At 33.4% G+C, this 19,574-nt stretch overlaps 1 protein-coding gene across 4 annotated transcripts in view; it reads right to left on the reverse strand.

Annotated features, from left to right (window-relative positions):
• Positions 1 to 312: 312 nt before the first annotated feature.
• PRR16 (proline rich 16) overlaps positions 313 to 19,574 on the reverse strand; it is a 278,138-nt gene continuing 258,876 nt past the window's right edge. For all 4 annotated transcript variants that reach the window (XR_012494958.1, XR_012494960.1, XR_012494959.1 and 1 more), the window contains exon 3: positions 313 to 1,541. The gene's annotated coding sequence lies outside the window, so the exon portion shown is untranslated. The remainder of the gene's footprint in view (positions 1,542 to 19,574) is intronic.

A 19,574-nucleotide genomic window follows, 5' to 3' on the forward strand; every position in this document is an offset into this window, starting at 1 on the left:
GAGAACAGGGAGAAAATCCTTTCTGATACAATATCCAAACTTTGTTTTCTAGCAATGTCCCCATATATTAAACTAACTGTACATAATTAGTATAACTAGAATATTAAAGTAACCCTTGACAAGAAAGTCATGGTGAAAATATATCATTTCTTCTTCAGAGTTTAGGAAATAGCACAATTTTATTCCACAGAAATATTAGAAATTTCAGTCTTCCATTACTTCTGAATGAATGAATATGATAAAAGCTGTTAATAAACTATAGGAAACTTATCTTTTGTGTAATTAAAACCAAATCAAATAAGCAACTACAAATAATACAAACAACACATTTATTTAGAAAAATAAACTGAAAATGCTGTTTGTTTGTCTGGTACATTTTCCCATGAAGCATAGATAAATGGCTATAAAAAACTGTTATGTCAAATACAAATTACAAATGATTTTTTTAATTGAGAGAACAAATAGATGTTCAACACAAATATTTAGTGTACAGTTCACTGCATTTGACTTCTTGGCTGTTAATGATATAAAATGACCTTCATTAAAAAAAAATCTTGATCCCTTTTTCATTCATTTGACCACACTAATGCTTTTTCATTATTATTCTGTAGTTGTTTCTTAATCTGAGACAAGACCTTTTTTTTTAGGTAACTGATTTTTATAGAAGACAAATCAATGTCTGCAGAATTCTTAAATATTTCCTTTTTGGACTCTTGCAAGAAACTGCTTGTTGTGGTCTCAAAACACATGGGACCATCTGTGCAAATAATAGCACATATCATTACCCTGAATGGAAGTGACAGTGCAAATATTAGAAGTGCATTGAGAAGTAATCAGTAAGAACTGACCTTCCCCCTCTCTCAACCAATATGAAGTGAAGGAGTGAATGCAGAAAGTTTTCAAGCAATTGACAACAATGCTGTCATTCCATTATGGCTTTAAGGGTATACACAAGATGGCAAACATCCTCTCTAACAGCAACATTCTGTCCTAATACTGTTCATTGCTGCAATGCTCCTTGTTTGTTCAATTTCTTTTTGTCTACATATTTGCAATGGTGAGTAATTCTGACTAGAGATACCTCCTATCTCTGTACTTTCACCTTCCCAAATGATAAATCAATTTACAATTTTCTAGGGTAATTGCTGAATATAAATGTTTGTGGGTTCACATCTGGGAATATCTATTTTCATGGTGAAATAAAATATTTTGTTGTTGTCGTCGTTGGCTTGCTTGTTTAGTCCTTTTCATCTTTGTTTTTTTTCTTTTTTTTAAATCTTGATAATTTCTGAGTGAAGAGATTTAAGGCTGTGGCTTTTTTTTGCCCCTATGGCTCTGCTCATGGCTGTCAGACTAGAGGCAGATGATTTTATGCAGACCGTATCTGTGATCATTTGTGCTCCAAAGTTGAGGGATTTGCTGCTCTGAGATGGACAGGTTCCTGGTTATTTCAAAATTAGATCTGGCCTCAAGAAGTCATAATGATGAATCTGAAGTGAGAAAAATGAGCTGACATGCCTCCAAATAAAGACCTGAAGGAGCTGTCAGAAGAAGGAAAAAAAGACATAAGATCAGTTTAAATAGAAGGTATAGTTCAACAAAAACACAATGTATTAAGAAGGAGGCAATCATTTGTTAGTAGTATACATAATTTAAAATTGTTTTAATTATCAAGAATTTTATTTTAAATGTATAAACATTTTAAACATATATTCCATTTAAATTTCATATATAAAGATAATATAAGTGATTCATCAAAATTTAGTAGTATGCTTATATTTCAATTAAAATATCTTCTCTTATCTCTGACAGTTTTTAAAACTTCAGATATATTTGTCCACTTATAAATATACCAACTTCTCAAGTTATTTCATAAATTTGCAGACCATAAACTGTGAATATATATATATATATATATATATATATATACACACACACACACACACACACACACACACACACTGAGGGTGCCAAAAATACGTATACACATGACTTGTATTCATCTTTTGTTATCAGCATATATTGAGTATTACAATTTTAATGCAGTTTTTTTCCTTTCTTAAAATGTGTATACATTTTTTTTTGGCACCCTGTGTGTGTGTGTGTGCGCGTGTGCGCGCGTGTGTGTATCTCACCCTCAAAAATAGTTAATCAAGAAATCATTTTTATTATGCTAGAGACTTCATTTAAAATAGAAAATATTTTCAAAACACTTTGAACAATGTAATCTTTCATTGCAATCTATATACTCTAAATTTATTATCTAATGCCAAAGAGGTATTATTTTCCTTCATGCAGCTGTAGTGCCAAACTAATGAGATGTCTTCCTTTACTTCATGAATATCTGCAACACTTTCAAATTAGAACCTTAAAATAATTATATCCATATTTTTAACTGACTTTTTTTTTGAAAACAAAAAGAAACCTAGCCATAATTCTCATCCTTCTCACCCAATATCAAACATGCTAAACTCCTAATGTGGCATGTGTCTATGGCTTTCTCATTAAGTTAGGATATAATAAAGAATATTTATACAATGTCTTACTATAATCTGTTCAGTAAGTTATTAAAACAAATCTGGTACCATAATTAATTGATTAGTAAATTAATAGAAAAGTCAAACAGAGAGTGATGGCTTTAAGTGTACTTTTAATCCCTGAAAGTCCATCTGAGAATCTCATTTTAACCCTTAAATTTGGGGGTAGGTGAACCCTAAGTTCATGGTGCTTTTTCCAATACAGACACACAAATATGAGGTATGATCAAAAGATACAGTGAATGTTTAAATTAAAAAAATTATTATAGTAAAAGACACATTGCCATTAATCCCCCTCAAAACACTCCCCCTCGCTTCAAACACACTCAACCCATCGTTCTTGCCACTTTCTGAAGCAGTTCTGTGAGTCCTCTTTCATGAGTGTCTTTACTTCATCCTCCATCATGACAATGCTCCGTGTCACACATCACTTCTGGTACAGCAATTTCTGTCAAATAAAAACATTATGATGTGTTCTCATCCACCTTATTCACCAGATCTGGAATTGTGTGACTTCTGGTTCTTCCCCAAAGTCAAAATGACCATGAAAGGAAAATGTTTTGAATGGATTCAGGACATCAAGGAAGCCACAACAAAGCAACTAAAGACACTCATAAAAGAGGATTTCCAGAACTGCTTCGGAAAGTGGCAAGAACGATGGGATAAGTGTGTTTGAAGTGAGGGGGAGTATTTTGAGGGGTATTAATGGCAATGTGTCTTTTACTGTAATAAACTTATTTAAACATCCACTGTAGTTTTTGACCACACCTCGTATACATACAGACAGCAGAGTAAATCATTTAGTCCTTCTGTGATAAACCCAGTCATTACCATTCGACTAGTTTGATAAGAATTATTTTTAATTGTTATTTCCAGCTACCAAGACTAAGTCCTAGTACTAAATAATTTAAATAAACAAAGATTAAAAAAAATAAAAATCCTTTCTCTCAATTCCAAGAGTAAAACTAGAAAAATCACCAAACATTACTAGTCAGTGTGTGTGTATCAAGGGCTGACTCTGGCTCATCTTTAAAGATGTTCTATGTGAGATAGAGAAATAGTAGAAAGCAATCTTTCATCAAGGACTTGCTTAAGGAGATGCAAGAGCATATCAGCATAGAGGAATGGAGAAGACTACACTGTGGCTTAAACTGCACTTAATCCAACAACATTACCTGCATCTACCTATATGTGCCATTTTTGTATCATCTAGAAATACAAGCCTCCGCATATGTAAAGGAAATAGGTATGCAAGCTGTTACTCATATATTAGGAACAGTCCTACAATAATTATTATCTCGGCTTTACTATTAAATAAAAAAAGTATGAAAAACCATACAAAGGTGACTTTCCGTGAACATATAGGAACATAATTTATGTAATTGGGGCAAAGATAATTAAATGTGTCAATAATATTTTCATAAATCTGAAATATAGAAGTCTTTAACATTATTATAGCTTAATAAAATAGGTGAAACAATCTTTCATTCAAAAATATATATTCACTACCTACTGCAGACCAGATACTGCTCTAGAAACCATGAATACAAAAATGTAGTCTCCTGCCCTCCAAGGCAAGGAGACAAACAAATATCATAGTAAAAGATTTGTGCTATAATGCATGTAAGTATGAAGTAAAGAATGAGCATAGGAGTAGAGGCCCACAGAAGATGGCATTTGAGCTGAGATTTGAGGAATGAGTTGGATTTTGCAAAAATAATACATTGCTAGTTATGAAATAAGGGTATTTCAATTAAAGGGAACTGCCTGGACCGAGACACAGGAACAGGGGAGAGCACGGTACTTTCAATAGTCTGTAGCATAACATTGAAGGGAGAAAATATAGTTGTTTCTGGAGAGACTAGCAGGGACCAAAGCATCTTTTTATACTATGTAAAAAAAAAAAAAAAAAAAAATAGATTTTTATGCTGAAGGTAACAGGAACTACTTACTGAGGAATTCTGAGGAGGAGAGTGGCTGGAGGAAGTGCGGAAATTGCAATGCAGGGAAGACAGAGTACATATGGCAGATATTTTACAGCAAAGGAAAGCCATCAGCTGAAGGCAGTAACTAATAACTCCAGCTACACATGCTTTCTTAGTGGCAAACTGCAGAGCAAAATGACCTATTTATTCTTCCTAAATCAAGAGTTTCATTTAATTTCCACCTATTCAAGATAAGAGCCAACATTACTTATGAATCTTTTCTTGTCCTACCATTTTTTTTATTTTTTAGGTATCTCATAGAAGCACATATTCACCTCACAGCCCTCAGTGACCATACATTAAAAGCAGAGAATAAAATCTTCTAACCAATAGACATCTATATCTGCTGTTTGAATTCTAAGATGGGGGACTAAAGGAATGCATTTAACTCTTACTGAGTTTTGAAGACTTGTTATAGCTCTCCGGGCCTCTCCCTGTATGGTATCAGATATCATGTAGAATCAAATCTATCAACCTCAGGTTCAAATATTTTTTCCCACTAAAGAAAACCCCAAATAACTTTTCATATATAATTTGCCAATTTAAAAAATCTGTCAACTCCCATTATTATATTATATTTTTAAATACATATCTTTTAAACCTCCACATTTTTGTATGTTTGCTTCAAATATGTTGATATGTAATACATCATCATAATTATACAAGTTAAATAAATGTACTTAGTGTTGCAATAATGAAACATAAATCACACACACTAAGATCCTGTATAACCAACAAGGACTTGAATGCTCATGGAAATGCTTTCCGACCCATACTTAGATCAGTTGGGTTCATTACTTCATTCTGTTCAAAAAGGCTTTGTTTAAAACTAATTAAAATGTTCTTTACTTTTTGATGGAGTAGGTCAAAGTTTTTAAGCACTTCAAGGGTCATATTTTCATTTTAGTAAATTTTCCAGACCCGTGTGATATGCAAAATATGAACGATACTAGATAATTATTAGGCTTTGAGTCATTAAATGTCAAGTTAATTAATTTATGTAAGTAGCATCTTAAGTGACTGAGAGCATTTTTACACACTAAGGGCAACATGATTTTAAAATGTCAAAGACAGCAAGCAAAGCTAAGGAAAAGCTAAAAATATTACAAAATGTCCTGACAGAAGTGTCTCATACTTCTATATTTATTTGTACCTTGGCGTAATTTTTGTATTTCTCTTCTTTATAATATATATTGATTAAGTATAAATATATAAATTTGTTTATATGAACTACATATTGTTATAAAATGTATTTTATAAAATATTTATTTATAAATACTACGAGGTGTGACAAATAAGTTCACGAATTCATCCTAGAAAAAGTGCTACATACCTCATTGCTGAATATCACTACAGTTACCTTCGAAGTATTCCCCTTGGGAAGTTATGCACTGACACTGGTTCCTAGTCCACCCTTCAAAGCAAGTTTGGAACTCTTATTCTGCAATGGCCATCAGAACTGTCATATTACCCTTGATGTCCTGAATGTCATCCAAATGTCTTCCTTTCAATATTTCATCTTCGAGTAAAGAAAGAAGTCATTGGGGGCCAGATCAGGTGAGTAGGGAGGGTGTTCCAATACAGTTATTTGTTTACTGGTTGAAAACTCCCTCACAGACAGTGCCTTGTGAGCTGGTGCATTGTCGTGATGCAAGAGGCATGAATTGTTGGCGAAAAGTTCAGGTCATCTAACTTTTTCACACAGCCTTTTCAGCACTTCCAAATAGTAAACTTGGTTGACTGTTTGTCCAGTTGGTACAAATTCATAATGAATAATCCCTCTGATATCGAAAAAGATTACCAACATCGTTGCAACGAAGTTCGTGAACTTAATTGTCATAACTTGTATATATTATATATATTATATACAAGTATACATAATTTAAAAATATTTTATCTTTGGGACAATGTATCATGTGCCCTGTGTCCAATGTACCATGTGTCCTGTGTGGAATTTTAAGAAGTTATATCTATGAAGACACCAAAATTATTTCAAAGAAAATCTGTCTTATTTCCCCTAACAGCAATAAGAAGTATATAAAAAGTTAGATTTCTACTACATCTAAACAGTGGGCTAAATATTTCACACTTTACTTGTTATATCAAGCTATGAGGTAGATACTCTTACCAGTCATTCTCCAGGTAAGGAAATTTTGACTCTGGTGAGATTAAATCAAGGTCAGCACTACTACCTATAAATCAAATTTGCTACCCCTACACCACTCACTGGGTGCTATAACCACAGAGATGAATTATGACAAATAATGTGGCCCACATAGACTAAAATATTTACTATTCTGTCCGTTTAAAGAAAAAAGCTGTCAATCCTGTTTGAATATAACTTATTATATTACTTATGAATTTAAGTTTATATTTCTCCAGATGGATTGCCAATCATTTCAATAGCAGTTATTAAATTATCTATATTTCTCTATGTAACAATTCACTTACATACATGATTGTATTTCTGGATGCTAGTCATTCATTATCTACCTAGTATACATTTTAGATTCAGGTTTGTTTTTGTTTTTGTTTTTTTTAGCTAAATTTTAAAATTATGTGGGCTAGCATTGGATTTATAGACTAACTGAGGCAGAAATTGGCATTTGTACAAGATTTGGTCATATCAGAAACATTTTATTCTTTTTTTTTTTTTTTTTTCAGTTTTTTTAGTTGAATATATATCTGTCATTTTGAATTGATTGCGTTATATCTCAGAGATTAAGGCCTGTTTGATAATCCAAATTTCCCAATATCAGCATTTCCTAAAGTGACTAGAGGGATAGCAAAAACACTTTCTTCTCTGTGAAAAGAAAAATGACCAGCGTTAACTTTCTAGCTGTTTCCATGGAAACCTGATACTGGTAAGAATGTCAGCTGTATTACTAGGCAACTTTGCTTATGATAAAAATAAATCTTGATTTATAAACTGCATCTGGTCTGGGAAGATTGTGAATGACTATAAATACCTTGTTGGATTTCTGAGGGTGGTGCATTCTTGTAACAGGTCATATTCTTTGCTTATGGGCTGCTATAAGAGATACTGATTTCTATTTGAGACATGGGAAGTGTTAGCCAGGGTAGGTCTCTCTCTCTCACCTACCCATGATCTCAGACTCTCATACCTGATTTGTTACTTTGCAGGGTTGGAGAAAAACTTTATCCTAGACACTTGTGGGAACTCGCATGTTGGAGAATCTCCTGATATTACCCTACTGGCATGTTTTATTGCCTCATATCCTTCTAATGAAATCATTATCAAGTGTGGTCTATTGGGGTCATGTGAGATGGGTTGTCAAGTTGAATCTAAAACTGCTAAGGGTGGGTGTTCTACATATGGAGACACTCTTTCATTTATGAATTCATCAAATTGTCATTGGCTTCATATTCTGTGATGTGCAGAGGTCTAAGTGTGGTCAGGAGTAGGTATGGGGTAAGATTGTGCAGTGCCTGCAACTCATTACATAGCTTAAAGATGTAACTATCATCTGAGTCGGCTCTGAATGGTGCCACTGATACGCCAATCTCAGTCATGATAGGCCTACAACAAGGAAGTCTGGGGAGAAAGAATTTTAAATACAAGACTTAGCACCATACCTTTAGGAAAAAAATAAAAATAAACAAAACGATACAGTGACAGACGTTGGGCAGAGTTTCCTCAAGAAGTGCAAAAATGTTTCAAAGGGCTTTCTCAATGATGAAAATTACAATTAATCCCTTTTACCCTCTTCTATCACCTTCCTTCCCCCTTACTCTCTGATAGCCACTAAACTATTGCCTGTGTCTATGAGTTGTTTCTTTGTCTTGTTCACTTGTTGCTTTCAGTTTTATATCACACATATGAGTGAACTTATGTTTCTCAAATTTTTCTCTCTGACTTATTTTGCTTAGCATAATAATCTCAAAATATATCATGTTGTCAAAAATGAGAGTATTTCATCTTTTCTCATGGCTGAGTAATATTTCATTGTGTAATTTATACCACATCTTCTTTATCCAATCATCTATCGATGGACACTTTGGTTGTTTCCATGTCTTGGCAACCATAAATGATTCCACAATGAACATAGAGGTACATGTATATTTACAGATAAATGTTTTCAGATTTTTTGGTTAGATACCCAGAAGAGGGATTGCTGGGGTGTATGGTAACTCTATTCTTAATTTTTTAAGGAACCTCCGCACCGTTTTCCATAGTGGCTGTACCAATTTACCTTCCCACCAGCAGTGTATGAGGGTTCATTTTTCCCCACAACCTCTCCAATACTTGTTATTGCTTGTCTTGTTGATGATAGCCATTCTAACAGGTATAAGGTGGTTTTGATAAACATTTCCCTAATAGCTAGCAAAGTTGAGCATCTTTTCATAAATCTGTTGGCCTTTTGTATGTCTTCTTGGGAGAAGCATCTGTTCAGGTCCTCTGCTCATTTTTTGATTGTTTCTTTTTTTTTTTTTTTCATTGTTGCTGTTGTTGTTGTCGTTGAGTTGTATGAGTTCTTTGTATATTTTGGATATTAGTCCCTTATCGGAGGTGTTGTTTGCAAACATCTTCTCCCATTTGGTTGGCTGCCTGTGTGTTTTGTTAATGGTTTCTTTTGCTATGCAGAAGCTTTTCAGTTTGATGTAGTCCCATTCATTTGTTTTTGCTTTTACTTCCCTTGTCTTTGAGGAGATTTGACTGGATGGTGATTATTTACTATAAATTGTAAACTGGAAACCTATATAATTTTATTAACCAGTGTCACCCCAATAAATTTAACAACAATGACAAACAAAAAAGGTCTTCCCTCTATATTCAATATTATCATAACATAGAAAAAAAAATACATTTAATCTGGTTCTTCATAAGATAGATAGACAATGTGTTACCAATTTGAAAAAGAATGTAGGTGAGGCACTCTTGGTAGACAGATAAAAAGACCTAGGTGATTTTTAAAAGCACTGTGTATTATTTCCTTTCACCCATTTAATACGTTTTATATGCTAAGCATTGTGATTCCACATTATAATAAGTTTAATTGTTTTAGTTATTGTATGCATATGTATAGAACTTAATACAAAAGATTAAATTAGAAAAAAGCTAGTTGTGCATGCACTTCGTTGTAAACTTTAAGTTCTATTAAACATCTAGCTACTCTGGAAAAATCATTTTTTATTTTATGCTGCACAAACTATGAACAGTAAGAAAATTACCTTGAAAATGATTATTTTAATATGAGGAAAATGGCATTGCTAATTCTAGCATCCTGTTCTAAGTTGACACAACTAATTTCTTCTCATGAATTATCTATGAATTTTGTATATTGTAAGTGTGATTCCCTCAGAGCTGCCTGCTTTCCTGAGCCCAGCAGCAGTGCAGGTACAGCCTATGGATTCTGTACATCCATGAGCCAAACACACTGAACAAACTTGTAGGTACCGCTTGATATATTGTACTTAATTAGTAAGTGTACATGTGCCTGACAAAGCTGCAGTTTAGAGACATGATATTTAAGTCTTTCAGGCCACATTGTCATTTTCTAAAATAAGTTCCTGATACCCTGAAATATCATACACCTCAGAATTGCCCTTCTCATCTGAGCTGGTGCATCAGGTAGTGACATTCAATAACATTAGTTCCAAATTACCAAGGACAGCTACAAAATTTATAGAGTTCAGTGAAAAATGAAATGCAGGTGGCCCTTGTTCAAAAACCAGGAGAAAAAAAGTTTGTCCTTTCTTACTCAGTCTGTTTTATTCATTTGCAATTTAATGTCATGCTCCTTCTGGTACAGGTTGAGTGCAGACCCCTCTCCAACTCCTAGGGCTCTGCCTTGTAACTCAGAGCACATCATATGGCTGTCAGTGCTTCGTCCCCCACTGAAACAGGGCAGCAGGGATCTCTAGGTATGGGAGGAGAAGTGGGTGGCGAATGTGGAACCATGCCTCAGGGGAAGCTTCAGTCCCCCACCATTTTCTCCATTTACCCCATTGGACTTTCCTTACAAAACACAAATTCAAAGATAAACCCTGAGTACAGAAGTGCTTCTGAAGACAGCATCCTGTGCAACTTCAATGGTCACAAGCCCAGGAACCCAATCCTGCAAGTCTGTCCCAAACAGAATATTTCATCTCTCTCATTGTAAGCCGTCACATTGCAGTCCAAAATAACATCAGCCAACTGTCCAGCTTTGCCTAATATTATGCTCTATTTTTTTGTTTTTCATTCAGCAGTGCATATGAAATACAAGGAGTAACAGAAAAATCAGTTTAAGGAGTGCCTTAAAATATGTACATGCTAAATACAGTGGTACCTCGGTTTTCAAACGTTATCCACAAGTTCTGAAGCGTTCGAAAACAGCCCACAGCTAGGCCTCAGGATCTTGCACTCAGCGGAAGCCATGTGACATGTTCGACTTCTGAGTCATGTTCGAAAACCAAAGTGTTTACTTCTGGGTTTACAGCATTCATAAACCAAAATGTTCGTCAATGCAGATGTTCGAAAACCGAGGTACCACTGTATTTGTATTCATTTTTATAAGTAAATTTAAAATGTCCACTGGTTAAAATTTTGACACAAATATTCTATTATAGAAAATATCTACTGTGTAAACTGGCCCTGAAAACTTTACCCTCTAAAATAAGCACATAGCGGTAGTTTGTCAAGTCCATCTATAATGTACAAGTACTTGACAAATTAATCTGGTGAAATTCTGTAAGAAAATTAGCTATACAAATATATAAAAATATAGAAGTTCTCTTCCTGTGGAACATCTGCATTCACAAAGCAAAAAACTATTCTTACTATTACCTTAAACAGTATTTTTCTGTTTTGTTTTGTTTTGCTTTTTTATATATGTATATATCCATGTAGAATCACATCAGTTTGGAAACGGTGTTTTTAATTATATTGCCAATTAATGTAAATCAGTTTACATCAGTTTGGTGACATAATTTTTTAGTAATGATGGAAATTACATTCTATGAAGGATATTTATAGCAATGAGGTTTCTATGTTGTGGCAATGTTTTAATATATTAATAATATATTTATAATTATTTCAATATATGTATATCATAAATGACTATTAAAAAGCAAATCTTAAAAGCCTAGCTCAGACCTGTTTTGGGATATTTTTGTCAACCTTTTGAAAAAAATTTTATCGTTACATAAACGTTATAACTATCATAATTAAAGTCATCCATAGAAAAGGAGTAAATGATGTGGGGGGAAAAAATATTTTTTCATGCTTTTAGATTCCAAGTTGAAAATATTATCTTGAAGAATACTTTCTAGAAATCTACTATTTATTATGGTCACAAATGAACCAATAAATTACTCAATATTACCAACCTTATGATTATGTGCAAATCCCAATCACTTAAAAAATTTTCCTTCTACAGTATACATGCAATATATGCTTCCTTGCTTCATTCATTTATTCATTTATTCATTCACTCATTCATTTATCTAAATTATGTGCAAGCCTGTGGTTCTCTCCTTAGTATTGGCTTCTGTCAAACTCTTAATATCAGTTAAGTTTAAAAAAATGACATCTGGCATTTTTGATCAAATAGCAAACTCTTGCAAATTCTAAATACAGTGCCCGGTGTGATATCATAATTTTGGAGTCCTGAGCTCAAAGTTAAGGAACTTTGAGCTCAGCACTTCTGCAGGCCAAGACAAGATAGCCTTTGAGATTCAGTTTCGTACTCTGTTAAAAAAAAAAAAAAAAAAAAAAAAAAAGGGATAGACATAGTATCTACTTTGCATGGTTGATTAAGAAAGTAAATGAGAAAATGAGTAACCATGATTTTGTAATATTAATGCATTTCCTTTTCACAGAGAGACAAAAACATTGACATATATATACACACACATATATTTCAACATTGAACAAATATATATATCAAGACACATACATACAGAGGGTGCCAAAAAAATGTATACACATTTTAAGGAAAAAAAACTGTATTAAAAGTGTAATAATATATATTGATAACAAAAGATGAATACAAGTCACGTTTGACTTCTGTAATTACAAGAGGTGCTCAAAGTGGTTACCATCAGTATAATTTTAATACAGTTTTTTCCTTTCTTAAAATGTGTATACTTTTTTTGGCACCCTGTGTGTGTGTGTGTATGAGTGTGTGTGTGTGTGTGTGTGTGTGTATATGTGTGTGTTAGATAATTCCACAGGAGCACTGAACAAGCTGCCTGAGAATCTAATTCTTAGAAAGATCCTAAGGTTACTTGTGCACATTGACAGAAGAAATGCCGTCACCCTGTGTCCCATATCCCACAACTGAAGAAGGCCACAGTAATGGATTTGCCAAGAAATAAAACCAGGATGAAAATCACTGTCTTGCTCACTTCCTCCTGCTGTGATTAACAATATAAGCATTAGCCATTTTGCAACCAAAGAGTTACAAATACTTTCTAATATTTAGTTACTTTAGGTCAATAAAATGCAGAGTATAAAGAGTACCAAAATGTAAATGCTAAAGGAACCAATTTAGAAAAACAGTCACCAGGATGCTTTGTCTTTTTCCATGAATGCAGAAAAACACACTAAATGAGGATATTTACTTCATACTCAGAGGAAGTAGTGGGATTCAGTTATACAAAATGTGGATGTTTACTTACCCTGGCTCTCCTTGATCCTCACTAATGGTGTTCAGAGAACAGTTTTGTTTTTGTGTTTGTTTTTTCATTTCTGAAAAATCTCTGCCTTCACAGTGTTTTCATTAGCGTAGGCAAGCAGAAAGTTTACTCATGCTAATGACTGTAAATTGTTTTCTCTAAATCCAAAAATGTTTTTGAAAATCCTTTCTTCTAAATCCCTTTATTTCTGCCCCTCCTTTTAATTTCCTTTTAACTCACTGATGTGCTGCTTAGAGAAACAGTTGCAGCCAGACTGGAGAGCACTATGAAATGAATGGCTGTGATATTTATCCCTCCTTTTGGCAAAACTCCTTTGTGTCACTGCATTAAAGCCCGCAGTATCTAACGTTAATATGCACATCCTACTGAGTTCCACTGGAAAAGAGGAATACTAAAGAATGCATTATTTTTCCAAGGTAGAATTAGAGTACCTTCAATCAAAACAAAATTAAAATGCTAACATTGCTCCCTCTTGTGTAAATATTTCTGTCAAATCACATTTCAGGTTTTTCATTTATTACATGAAACAAGTGATAGTAACACTTCTCTTTATTTAAAAGTATGTCTTTAGCATTAATAGGGAGTATTCTCCCTTCCAAATAAACTCATATGGATCAGGGTTTTACAACTCAATGCTATTGACATTTGGGTTGGATAATTCTTTGCTGGGGGTGGGGAAGGGGAAACAGGCCAGTGAGCATAGAATACTTAGCATCATCCTTGGCCATTTGTTAGCTACATGCCCTTAGAGAACCCTAGTTGTGACAATCACAAATGTTTCCAGGCATTGTCAAATGTCTCCTGGGACCATAATTGCCCAATTTGAGAACCTTCAACATAGGTAATGACTATTACTTTTATAAACTCTCACATGAGAAATCAAGTTAGGTATTATCCTTCTGAAGAAAAAATATTTTCATGGGAAATTTTTCTAGACTAGAATCATAAAGTTAGTGAGCAGGTAAGGCCAGTGTTTAGATCTCCTGTTTACAGGGGAACAACTCAATCTTTTCCTTTCTGTAGATGGCTGAAAAGTACACAATAAAGTCATTAAATCATAGAAGCTGCCTTTTACCTATTTGTTTTCCTCTTTCTTTTTATAAAATTAACTTCCTCTTGGAGAAATTAAATATTCAAACTTAAGTAATAGAGAAAATGATATTTTCAGAGCAACAGGAAATCCATCGACTCAAAAATAAATGAAACATTATAAAAGCTGGTTAGTAACTGAATACACTACTATCTGTTGTATAAGCAAATGTGTGTCCTTATGGAAAATGTTAGCTTTAGTTTTGTAATGGGAAATCTACAAGTTAGGCGGTATATTGGCATCAGGTACAAAAATCTGCTAATATTCACACTTACAGATCCTGGAAGTGCAATAGAAAGCATATTTTACCCTTCTTGGCCATATTTTGTCCCCAGTCTGGCTTTGTAAAGCCATGTGTTTTGTCTATCCCTGTATCTTCATTTACATTTCTTCTTATTATTTTTTTCAGTGCGCTAGATACTTATGTTTGCTTCTTGTAGTCATTGCCTTGTCTCCTGATAATTTCCATCTTTATTGTGGGGGATACTCCCTCCCCAACGCTTAGCCACTGTATCAGGGAGCCTGTTAGAGATAGCCTTTTTATTTCCCTTAAAAATAGAACACCTAATTTTTAGCTAAGCAGTTGATCATGTAGAATAAACCCTATCTTGAAGGTATGTTTGGCCATGTGACAAAGTTCGAAAATGATCGAAGTGCAAGTATGGAGTGGCAGCTGCTGGAAAACTTTTGAAAAGTAAGCTGGCCCATACTCAGCCAAAAGTTTTCTTCCTTTCCTGCTGCTTGCAATGTAAATTTGATGGCTGGAGCTCGGGCTGCCATTTTATACAATTAGCATGAACTTTCTGTGCCTGGCACCTCGATTGGATATGGTGAAGGAAGTTTATTCTTTTCTCTGTTGAGTATTAAGCCAGGATTATGAGTTCCTCAGGTTTTTGCTTCAGCTTCTCCAAATGTTCAATTAGAGGCAGCGCTAGAAAGACACTATATTCAACTTATTCTACTGTAAAATAACTGATAATTTCTAAGGAGTGAGAGTAAAAGAAAATAGTCCCCAAATTTTATAAAGAAATCTCAGCATGTGGAGAATATGAGAGAATAAAATCAGCTATAATTAATATCAAGGAAGAACTAATAAATTACAACGTCTAGCCATTGTTCTTTAAAATCTTTCCTAGAATGGTATTGTGTAATTTTACTCTTCTTCAAAGACCCGTCTATTTTGACTGGAAACAAAAATATGGGAAAATTAAAGGAATTGAGATTGAGTGGATAACACATATATTTGATTTCATTTACATGATATGTCAAAGTAAGACAAATTCATAGAGTCCGAAAGTAAATTAGTGCTTTGTTAGGGCTGGTGGGTGGATGGGAAGTGACTTCAGTGGGTATGGGGTTTCTTTTGGGGGTGATAAAATATTCTAAAATTAGACTGTGGTGATGGTTGCATAATATGGTGATTAGACTAAAAACCACTACTGCATACTTAAAAATAGTAATTTTTATGGTATGTGAATTATATTGTAATAAAGTTGTTGTTTTTTAAGTGGAATGGCAAGAACTTACTATAAATTGTAAAATTTTTAACGCAAACTTTATATACGTATATATTTATATATAGAGTGGCACAAATGGAATTGGGATAAGTTACAGTGAGAACCTGGTTTCAAGTCTGTGTTCAAGACGCCATGTTGACTATTCCTTTTCTTTTTCTTTTTCTTTGAATAGTGCCCTTTTTGATGACTGATTCTATCACGTTGACATCACAAGTGGTTTATGCTATTTTCAAGCTCCCTTTGTGATTTGGCTGTAGTAAAATAATAATACCTCAAAATGCTATGGAATCAAAACGATTTCTGAATATTCAGGAAAGTAAGATTGCTGAATTTGGAACTCAGTTGACAAAAATCTTCAAATCTTCAAATTCCGGTGGAGAGTAAGTAATGCTGCATTTGCAAACCTTTCCCTTGTGTCCTTTCTGATATCACTCTTCCCCAGTGACAGGATGTGCATTATTTGCTGTTTATAAAGAGCTGTGCTTGAACAAGATGTAAAATACGCTCTTTTATTGAAGAGTAAAATCAACATAGAACTTTGTGAGCATTTGCTCTTTGAGCTGGGCATGAAAATCATGTTGCTTACTCCCATGATGCCATGAGTCATCACCAAGCCAACCAAGTCCACCAGGAACCTGCAATTTGGACTGAGATGTGTTGGCTTGGTAATAACAGAGGTGTCATGGCAGCTAAGGATAGAGGGTCCAGCAGTATACCATAAATAAGTGAATGCTTCTTTTTAACCCTTTTCAGTGATTTGCTATTTATTTTTGCTATGTTCATATTGAAATGTTGTTATTTCATCCTGCTCACCTATTCCCAAAATTTGACCAAATGTGAGCTGATTAAGTTGAAGAATGGTTACATACACGTTCTTGTTTGATCAGTGGCTTTCACATTGCATTTAAAACATTTACCTTCTCTTAGTATTTCATTCTCTGAAATAAAACAATCACTGATATTTTGTCTTCATATAGTCAACATTAGGGGAAAATCAAATGTAAATGCTTTGAAATAACATGTACAAATTAAATAATCTTCTTGTCAGAATTTACTATTAACCAGAACTAATTTTTCACTTACTAGTGATTTTTTACTTACATATATATGTACACACACACACACACACACACACACACACACACACACACCCCATATGGGGATTTGGCACTTACAGCAATATCCTCAAAGTTCATTCATTTCACCAAATACTTAATTAGTATCCATTGTGCACCCATCTCTAGAACTGAGCTGCTTATAATCTTGTGCTGAAAGAAGACTTTTGTGCTAGAGAATTATTATTTAAGGAAATCAGTGTGAACTGATTAGTTTAAGAAAGAATTTATGAAAAAGGATGGAATTGGGCTAAGTATTAAAAATGAGTAGAAATAAAAGACATCACTTAGGTAATGAAACTATAACCCATATAGGGAGAGGATATTTGTAATGCACATATCAGACGAAAGACTCATTCGGAATATATTAAAATTTCTATATATTAATGAAAAAAGAGAGAGAACAACAGAAAAGTAGGGAAAGAGGTGAATAGATACTTCACAAAGGATGAAACCCAAACAACCAGAAAACTGGTTTTTTAAATGTTCAACTTCATTAAAGCAACAGAAAAATGCAAACAAGAAACAATATGATAGCAATACATATCTATTAGAATAAATAAAACAAAACACAGGCAAAGCCAAGATTTGCAAAGGATGTGATGCAACCAGAACTCTCATACACTGCTAGTTTAAGTATACATTTGTACAAATACTTTGTAAAAACTATTTGAATTATCTACTAAAGCTGAAGATATGGATACATAAAACTTATCAATTCCATTCTTAGATGTGTACCGAACATATAGATAGGTTTACAGATAGGTTTAACAAAGTATAAGTACTAGAATATTTATAGTGTCACTGTTTATAATAGCTACAAACTGCACACTGCACAATTAATGATGCTCATCAATACTGGAAGGGATAAATTAACTCTGGTCTATTTCCATAACAGTAGTATATAGCAATGAGAATAATATCGAAAGTTGCATTAAAAAATTTGGATGAATCTCACAGACGTTAACGTCAATCAAAAGAAGTTATAAAAGACTATGCACTTATTTCCCCATGTACATAAGGCACAAAACAGATAATACTAATCTGTGGCATTAGAAGTCAGGAAAGCAGTTATTTTGAATGTGAGAGAATGACTGAAAAAGCATATTGGGGATTTGGAAGTGCTGGTAATGATCTATTTCTGAATCTCAGTGCTGGTTACATAATATATTTAGTTTGAGAAAAGCCATTGAGTTGTAAACTGACAATAGGTGGACATTAATGTTTGCATTGTGATTCAATAGGGATAAAAGGTTTTTAAAAAGTAGAGATTAATTGCTTTATTAAAAGATACTTTTCTCAGCCAAATAATTTTCAGAAAATATAGTTTCTTAAATAAAGTTGAAAAGACAGAACTTTAAATATTCTAAAAAAAATTTCCACAGAGTTAGAATTTTTTCACAGTTTACGTAATGCAATCTGCTTAAGCTGATCTACTCTAAACAACCTTTCACCATTGTGACAGTCCAAAATTAACAACTCTTATTTATTATATATGTAAGGTCCTTCCAGGGAACACTTGAATCATCAAAGATAGACAAAGATGTGCTCAATTTCATTTAAGTCTATTTGTTTAAAACTTTGCTCTTTGAACATCTGTAGAGCCATATGTGATATTTAAGGGGAAACATTTCTGATTATTTGCTTAAGTAGATGGTCACACAAGGGTTTATGGCTTATTATTTATATTTTAAAGACTTGCTATTTCATTTTAGAACCATGTAACTTTGTTCTCTATTTTCTGTCTTCTTTCATTTTTTTATTTAAACATATTTTTGTGTTCCTTATTTCAATTATTTGAACAGTCATAACTAAAGTATTCATATTATTAATTGCGTCTATTCATATTATTAATTGAGTCTGGAAATATGCCAGATTCCATAAAACAGAGAAAATCATTCAAGCTTCTGGCAAAAAAGTGAAGAATGGGGAATGCTGGGAGTGTAGTGCACATCTAATTTTTGTGGGTCAGTTATTTCTCAAAAAAGAGAAACAACCAGGGGCCTGGAATCCTGAAAAATGATGCAAATTTTATTAGAGAATTTACTTCCTCATGTGATGAGGAAAGTTTGATTAAAGTTTCAAAGGAAAAACTTTAAATGCCAATGCATGTCAGGAGTTGTTAAAAGTGATCTTATTTTCTTGGTTTTATAGGGAATGAGATAATTTTCACATTTTCCTGGATTAATCAAGGGATTTTTAAATATCCATTACTATGTTTTATATATAGTAGGCCACTTCTGCATAGTTTTGAAAAATCTTTTAAAAATTATTTTAAAATTCAGTTTCACACTTTGGAAAGCATGAGTTTTTATAGCTAACTAGTTGAAATTCTCTTTCAGAATGGATTACTTTATTGAGGAGAAACTATAAGGGATAAAATAGAAATAGTCAAATTTAGCAGGCCAGGGACAATAGGAGCTAAGGACAAAGAAGGTGTAGTTAAAGAGTTAAAGGTGGGTAAGGAAAATAAATCCAAATATATCATAGATTTACAAGACCATCAATTTTTAAGACTAAACAAAGAAAAGGGAGAGAGCTCAAAACTATAAAGCTATAAATGCTGTATCAATCTTTGTACTAAACATCAGCAAAACTAATTTTCCACAAAAAGGAGAAAACAATTGCCTTAAAGTTATTGCAAGAAAAAGAGAATAGGGAGCAGAATAACATCCTGAAGTAAAGGG

This window comes from Rhinolophus sinicus, linkage group LG03 (assembly GCF_036562045.2).
Source record: "Rhinolophus sinicus isolate RSC01 linkage group LG03, ASM3656204v1, whole genome shotgun sequence".
Classification (NCBI taxonomy): Eukaryota; Metazoa; Chordata; class Mammalia; order Chiroptera; family Rhinolophidae; genus Rhinolophus; species Rhinolophus sinicus.